Source organism: Diabrotica virgifera, chromosome 4, assembly GCF_917563875.1.
Source record: "Diabrotica virgifera virgifera chromosome 4, PGI_DIABVI_V3a".
In the NCBI taxonomy this organism is placed as follows: Eukaryota; Metazoa; Arthropoda; class Insecta; order Coleoptera; family Chrysomelidae; genus Diabrotica; species Diabrotica virgifera.
In genome coordinates, this window is record NC_065446.1 from 71,126,933 (window position 1) to 71,135,423 (window position 8,491).

Here is an 8,491-nt window from a genome sequence, read left to right on the forward strand (position 1 = left end):
TCCTACCCGGTAAACAATGTACTATTTTTTGCCAAATTGGTAAAATTATTGACTAAAATCACTAGCCAGTTTTGTTTGAGTTTAGCGAACCGACAGTACCTATATAAAATAATATTGTTTGGTATAAAAAATTATGGTCTAATATGTGCAATTACATCCTTCTAGTGGAAAAAAATATTTGAAGATTTTTCTAAAATTACGGATACCAACAACATTTTCATTTATAACTCTTTTATTTTTAATTTGACGAAGAAAAGTTATTCTTCATAAAAAGCTCTTCATGTTATAAGATTTATGATGCAACCATCGCAATATCGATACATTTTTGGCAAAGTAACCTAAGTGACATTTTTGAAAATCATGTTTTTCCATTAAACTAACGCTATTATTGTTCAGAAGGCACTGCCAAAGTGTAGTAAGCCTATACATATATTATGTTTAAAGTAATTCTAGGCTTACTACACTTTGGCAGTACCTTCTAAACAATAATAGTGTTAGTTTAATGGAAAAACATGATTTTCGCCAAAAATGTCACTTACGTTACTTTGCCAAAAATGTATCGATATGTAAAATTTCATTAATTTTATACTGTTAAATATTTAGAGGCAAATGCAGAATTAAATACATTTATTTTAATATCTAGGTACACATGTCTTTCTATCACAAAATACTATAATCGACTGACTCATTAAATACTTCATTATCCATATTCGGGCATCTATGCTGTTTGTCAGAACATCCATTTCTTTTAGTCATCCGTCAGGGCCGTCGTAGAAAATATTCTTTACAGTCGGCCACGCTTCCCTTATCCACGTCCTCGTGGATCCGATGCCACTGATTTACCTAGATCATAAAAAACATATTAACTTTAAAAGACAAGACTATGAAATAAATAAGACACATGCCATATTAATAATGGGACTACTATCTAATAATGTTACATTAAATCTAACAGGAGTCATCCATCCAGTTCATCTTAAGTTGGACCTGAAATATTAGCTTAAGATCTACAGCTAGTAAATTTCTTAAAAAAAAACATGCTACACCCATAGTAAGAAAACAACTCTTATAAGTTCGCTTCTAAATTATGCAATAAGAAAGCAACTCTCATAAGTTCGATTCTTTAGTAAATTACATTAAAAACAACATGCAATAGGTAAACATGCTATACTAATAGCAAGACAACAACTCTAAGAGTTGTAAGATAAGAGTATAAGACCATAAGAGTACAAGACTTATAAGTTCGCCTCTAAAATATGCAATACCTGCAATAAGAAAACAACTCTTATAAGTTCGCCTCATTAGTAAATTCCATTAAGCAAAACATGCAATAGGTACCTATAGTAAGAAAAGAGCTCTTATAAGTTCGTTTCTTTAGAACTTGCCCTCTCCAAACCCCTTACCATGGGTTGGAAGAGCCGTGGTCTAAGAGCTAGTTTCTTATACTTTTGTGGTCAACCGTCTTAAGAGATCTGTTTCGTTAGGACCCTTATAAGTTCGTTTCTTTAGAACTCGCCTAGGACTCTTTAAGAACTCGTTTCGTAAAATTTCTGTTGCTAGCTATCTTCGAGATCCGTTTCGTTATGACTCTTATAAGTTCGTTTCGTTAGAACTCTTGTAGCTAGCTAACGTGTGATCCAAAATTATTGCCATCACAGGTGGCTCTAAATTACAGAGATAGCTATACAGTGCATGTCTATTCTTAATTCAGATATATTTTCCAGTTTACGTCAACTTTGCAGTGTACGTCAACTTAACAAGAAAAGTTATGTTATGTAGAGATGTTGGCGATGGACATATACAGCATCTTGTTTGATTGTATTTATTATTGTTACTTATAATTTCATTAATTCTTTTTATTTTTGACTTAAGTTCTGTGTTAAAGGTTTTGACTAATTTTTTTATGTTTTATAATATTAATCAAAATTAATTGATAAACCAGTGATATAAATTCAGATTAAAACAAGACATACGTAATTTTTTTTGTACAGCTAGCTTTGATCACAATAATTGTGGATCGCTCGTTATCTTGGAGATCCGTTTCGTTAGGATCCAAATCCCCTTTGGATTCAGAACTGACGTCAGTATTGAAAGGTTTCATCTTATCGTTAGATGACACACCTTCATTTTTCTTTTGAGATCTCACGGAACCTTGAGGATCCTCGATTACGTAACGATCATGATCTAAAACCCTTTTTAATGATATAAGGATCAGGTAATTAGGGAGTCATTCGTTTGACGTCCTCTTGAATTCTTCGTTGAATTCAATCACTTTTTCAAATGTTTGCTTTTATTTGACCTGGTTTGCACCAGTCATTCGTTTGACGTCCGCTTGAATTCTTCGTTGAATTCATTCACTTTGTCAAAGGTTTGCTTTTATTTGACCTGGTTTGGATCAGTCATTCGTTTGACGTCCGCTTGAATTCTTCGTTGAATTCAATCACTTTGTCAAATGTTTGCATTTATTTGACCTGGTTTGCATCAGTCATTCGTTTGACGTCCGCTTGAATTCTTCGTTGAATTCAATCACTTTGTCAAATGTTTGCTTTTATTTGACCTGGTTTGCATCAGTCATCCGTTTGACTTCCGCTTGAATTCTTCGTTGAATTCAATCACTTTGTCAAATGTTTGCTTTTATTTGACCTGGTTTGCATCAGTCATTCGTTTGACGTCCGCTTGAATTCTTCGTTGAATTCATTCACTTTGTCAAATGTTTGCTTTTATTTGACCTGGTTTGGATCAGTCATTCGTTTGACGTCCGCTTGAATTCTTCGTTGAATTCAATCACTTTGTCAAATGTTTGCTTTTATTTGACCTGGTTTGCATCAGTCATCCGTTTGACTTCCGCTTGAATTCTTCGTTGAATTCAATCACTTTGTCAAAGGTTTGCTTTTATTTGACCTGGTTTGGATCAGTCATTCGTTTGACGTCCGCTTGAATTCTTCGTTGAATTCAATCACTTTGTCAAATGTTTGCATTTATTTGACCTGGTTTGCATCAGTCATTCGTTTGACGTCCGCTTGAATTCTTCGTTGAATTCAATCACTTTGTCAAATGTTTGCTTTTATTTGACCTGGTTTGCATCAGTCATCCGTTTGACTTCCGCTTGAATTCTTCGTTGAATTCAATCACTTTGTCAAATGTTTGCTTTTATTTGACCTGGTTTGCATCAGTCATTCGTTTGACGTCCGCTTGAATTCTTCGTTGAATTCATTCACTTTGTCAAAGGTTTGCTTTTATTTGACCTGGTTTGGATCAGTCATTCGTTTGACGTCCGCTTGAATTCTTCGTTGAATTCAATCACTTTGTCAAATGTTTGCTTTTATTTGACCTGGTTTGCATCAGTCATTCGTTTGACGTCCGCTTGAATTCTTCGTTGAATTCATTCACTTTGTCAAAGGTTTGCTTTTATTTGACCTGGTTTGGATCAGTCATTCGTTTGACGTCCGCTTGAATTCTTCGTTGAATTCAATCACTTTGTCAAATGTTTGCATTTATTTGACCTGGTTTGCATCAGTCATTCGTTTGACGTCCGCTTGAATTCTTCGTTGAATTCAATCACTTTGTCAAATGTTTGCATTTATTTGACCTGGTTTGGATCAGTCATTCGTTTGACGTCCGCTTGAATTCTTCGTTGAATTCAATCACTTTGTCAAATGTTTGCTTTTATTTGACCTGGTTTGCATCAGTCATCCGTTTGACGTCCGCTTGAATTCTTCGATGAATTCAATCACTTTGTCAAATGTTTGCTTTTATTTGACCTGGTTTGCATCAGTCATTCGTTTGACGTCCGCTTGAATTCTTCGTTGAATTCATTCACTTTGTCAAAGGTTTGCTTTTATTTGACCTGGTTTGGATCAGTCATTCGTTTGACGTCCGCTTGAATTCTTCGTTGAATTCAATCACTTTGTCATATGTAAAGACTGGATTATATGCAAAATGCATATGCATATATATGCTGCATATTTCTCATGTTTTTCATAAATGCATATGCCTTGCATATTTGGAGATTTAAGAGCATATAAATGCATATTTTGATGGGAATTTACTCTACCCCATTTAAAAATAAGGTATATATTAGTAACATCAACATCCATTAAAATAAAATGTGAAAGTAAATATTTTGCTGTTAAGCTCCTTTGTTGTTGTACCCATAAACATAATGGGCGTTATTTATAGCTGCAGGTATCATTATCCGGATATTTAAGATTTATAGACTTCTCAGAATTTACAAATTACCTAAGTAAATACCGATTATATTTTGAATAACATTACAAATATTACCTGTACTTTCTGCTGGTGTCGGCCAACTATGAATTATTCTGGGAAAACCAACCAAAACGAAATTTTAAGCATTTTAAGGGTAGGATAGATTATTTTATTTTATGAATGGTTAGTCTTAAATCAATCGCCGATTATTCAACTTTTGTGATTGCAAGTTATTGACTATACTGTGTAAAAAAATCATTTTATTATTATTGTGAAAATGCCTAAAGTAGCAAGGGAAAAATCAAGTCTTCTCAGAAGTTGGATTGGAAGTAACAATCATCTAAAAGTTATCGACAGTGAAAGTATGTTTTGCACCATTTGTGATAAAAAGGTAAGTTCTCCACTTCAATAGATTTTTAAACTTATCAAACTTCTTTGCACATCTATGTGTCTGTCTATTCTAAAATGACAAACCGTCCCATTTCTTCAAAAACTGTTTTTTAAAGTTCGCAACGGTTTGGCTTATACAGAGCGAGGTGTTGAGAGTGGCCCACCCTGTATACTACGGTACACTGACTGTACTTTATTGTTTGACGATTTCAATTTCACTTTGAAAAATAAAAAAAAATTGGGGGAGGTTTAAAAAGTTTGATCATTTTAATGTAGGTATCTATTTACGAAAACATCTAAAACATAATTATCATTATATTCCAGATTCCATGTCAAAAGAAATTCCAAGTAGTTCAACACATAAAAACTTCACTTCACCAAACTAAGCTATCAAAAAATGATAATAAACCTCGCCAGCAGATTCTACAGAACAGTTTGCAGATTCAGAATACGTCAGTTGGGCAAGAAACCTTTGCAAAGGATTTATGCCATTTTTTTTTGAACTGCAATATCCCTCTGCACAAGTTAGAACATAAATCGTGTCAAAACTTTTTAAAAACTTATTGCAAGATTAAAGATAAACCAGCTCAAATACCAAGTTCTTCAACTCTTCGGAAAAAATATGTCAGTGCATGTTACAAAGATGTGATGACGAGTATTAAAAATCAGTTAAAAGCCGAATATCTTTGGATTTCCGTCGACGAAACAACGGATACAAAGGGTCGACAAATTGCGAATCTAATTGTTGGAGTTCTTAACGACTCTGGCGATTTTAAAAACTCATACTTAATTAGTGTAAAATGTTTGGAAAAAACAAACTATGCTACAATAGCTAGATTTGTTAACGAATCCCTAACAAATTTTTTTTTACCTGATCAAGTACCATTTGAAAAAATATTATTAATGCTTAGTGATGCCGCCTCATATATGATGAAAGCTGCATCCAATCTTAAAATCTTTTTCCCTAATTTAATTCACTGTACATGTTTGGCGCACGGCCTAAACAGAGTTGCAGAGAAAGTTAGAATTGAATTTCCCAATGTAAACACCTTAATAAATAATGTAAAAAAAGTATTTCTGAAAGCACCACTACGTGTACAGGTATATAGGGAGATGCTTCCCGATATTCCTTTACCACCAGAACCAGTATTAACCAGATGGGGAACTTGGCTTAAAAGTGCTATATTTTTATCTGAACACTACGACGACATCAAAAGCGTTATTTCAAGTTTTGATCCGACTTGTACCGCTATTGATAACTGTCAAAATATTTTTAAAGAAAAGTCTATTAAAAATCAATTGTTGTATATAAAATCGAATTTCGATATCATTGAAAGTTCAATTACAAAATTAGAGGCTCAAAATTTATGTCTTCACAATAGTATGTCTATTGTTGATTCGGTTAAACAGAAAATAACAAATCTGAATGGGGAAATTGGAGTAAAAATTAAAGATAAACTTGATGACGTTTTAAACAAAAATGAGGGTTTCACTTTATTGCGTTCAATAAATAATATAATCAATTTTGGAAACTTCGATGAAAATATTAATATGGATCCGTCTCTAATAGCAAAGTTTAAATATGCCCCAATTACATCTTGTGACGTTGAGAGATCTTTTTCTGCCTATAAACAAATATTAACAGATAGAAGACATAATATTAGTTTAGAAAATATGAATCAATATATGATTATTTATTGTAACAATAAAAATATGTAAATTTGTTTTATTGTACTCTTTTTATAATATTAGTTTAGAAAATATGAATCAATATTGTAACAATAAAAATATGTACATTTATTTTATTGTACTCTTATTTATCTTGTGGTCAAAATAAAATATTTTGCCGTTTTATTTGTCACAAAACCTGAAGTTAAAAAAATATATTAAGAAATAATAATACAATTTGGTTTAAATTCAAACCTATTTATTTATTTTTATTATTTTTTATTTATTTATGTATTTAACGTAAACCATAAAATTATTCATATAAAAATAAGTGCATATATAAATGCATATTTGCATGTTAATTGTGCATATTCAGCTTGTTTTAAAATGCATATTGCATGCATATTTTAGACATTTTTTAGTGCATATTTTCCAGTCTCTAGTCATATGTTTGCTTTTATTTGACCTGGTTTGCATCAGTCATTCGTTTGACGTCCGCTTGAATTCTTCGTTGAATTCAATCACTTTGTCAAATGTTTGCTTTTATTTGACCTGGTTTGCATCAGTCATTCGTTTGACGTCCGCTTGAATTCTTCGTTGAATTCAATCACTTTGTCAAATGTTTGCTTTTATTTGACCAGGTTTGCATCAGTCATTCGTTCGACGTCCGCACATATTTTCGATAGATCGCCCCGGTCTGCCTCCTGTAATGACATTTTGTTGGCCAGAACAGCATCGGCTATACCTCTTGGTTGGTAACCCAACATTACTTCGTAGGGCGTTTTTTTTGTGGTTGAATTCTTCGTTGAATTAAATCCCCAATTTGGACGAATTCATCTCAAGTAATCTCGTCTTCACTGCAGGATGATAAAGAAGCTACTATTGTACAATTATACCTTTCCACTTGTCCGTTTACTTTAGGAGCTGCAGTGGAATTCAGAACATGTTTTATATTAAGTGATGTACAATAATCCTTGAATCTTTGGGAAGTATAGCAAAAACCTCCATCGCTAATTATCCTTCTTGCTACACCAAAGTTTTCAATTGCACTTTTCAAAAAAGTAATCACCGGGGTAACTTTGGTGGACTGCACAGCCTTCATAAAAAAAAGAACTTAGTGAAAGCATCGACGATGACAATGAGATAAGAGTTCCTTCGTTTTGACTTTACAAATGGACCTAGATGATCTATATGCAGTGTATCAAAAGGTACTGCAACCTTCTCAATAGAATGCACAAGTCCAGGTTTTTGCTTTTCACCAGGTTCCTTATTATATAAGCCTTCTAGACAACCTCCAATGTATTTCTTAACATATTTTATCATACCTGAGAACCAGTATAATTGAGATATTGCCGAAATAGTATTTTCTACTGACATGTGACCAGTTCCATCATGATAATGCAAAACAACCTGCCTGCGGGCTTGCCTTAGAGCAACCCACCTTTTGCCTTCTGAAGTTTTTCGATATAGTCGATTGTTTACAATGCAGTAGTTTTGATGGATATCTTTTTCTTCCTTATCTGATGGAGATTTCGACAGCAGATCTATGATAGTGTTGCATCTTTCATCTTTTAATTGGGCATGTAAGATCCAATCTTCTTGATCGATGTTCACAAGGTTTATCTTAACCGTGAGTGCCTCCTCTGGAATTTTTGCGACAGTATCTCTGCTTAGAGCATGTGGCATTTTCGTACCTGGACGGTATTCATTGTCCAAAGTAAATTCTTGAATGGTTAACCACCATCTTTCAATTCTGGGAATTATATCTCTTTTGGTCAATGTGATTCGCACTGCATTACAATCTGTAACCACCTTAAAATGGATTTCGATGAGATAAATTCGAAAATGTAATGAATTTACTACTACCATGGTTTCTAACTCCAGATTGTAAACAGCAAGGACAGGCCTCGAAGTCAATTTATTCTTGAGGGTTTCGAAAGCACACGTTGTTCGTCATCCCATACAAATTTGACATCTTTTTTCGTGAGAAGTGTCAAAAGTCTTGCAATCGTGGCAAAGTCCTTTAGATATTTTCTGAAGTAACTTGACAAACCCAAAAATTGGCGTGTAGTGTCGACATCAACAGGTTCTGGAAATCGTTCAATTGCTTCTGTTTTCAGCTGTAAAGTCGTGAAATACATACAATCTTTTAATTTTTCTAAGAACTCGTCTGCACGTGGAAGTGGAAATCGATCCTTAACAGTCTTCGAATTCAATGCACGAT

At 33.4% G+C, this 8,491-nt stretch overlaps 1 long non-coding RNA gene across 3 annotated transcripts; it reads right to left on the minus strand.

Moving 5' to 3' along the window:
- Nucleotides 1-2,263: 2,263 nt before the first annotated feature.
- LOC126883539 (uncharacterized) lies at nt 2,264-6,919 on the minus strand. 3 transcript variants are annotated; one of them, XR_007697696.1, is made up of 5 exons: nt 6,734-6,919; nt 3,590-3,675; nt 2,988-3,073; nt 2,730-2,815; nt 2,264-2,557 (listed from the first exon to the last, which is right to left on the minus strand). It is a non-coding gene; the product is annotated as an uncharacterized LOC126883539 (long non-coding RNA). The 3 variants fall into 3 exon arrangements; XR_007697694.1 differs by lacking the exon at nt 2,264-2,557 and having other exon boundaries at nt 2,592-2,815; XR_007697695.1 differs by lacking the exons at nt 2,264-2,557; nt 3,590-3,675 and having other exon boundaries at nt 2,592-2,815.
- Between the last annotated feature and the right edge of the window lie 1,572 nt (nt 6,920-8,491).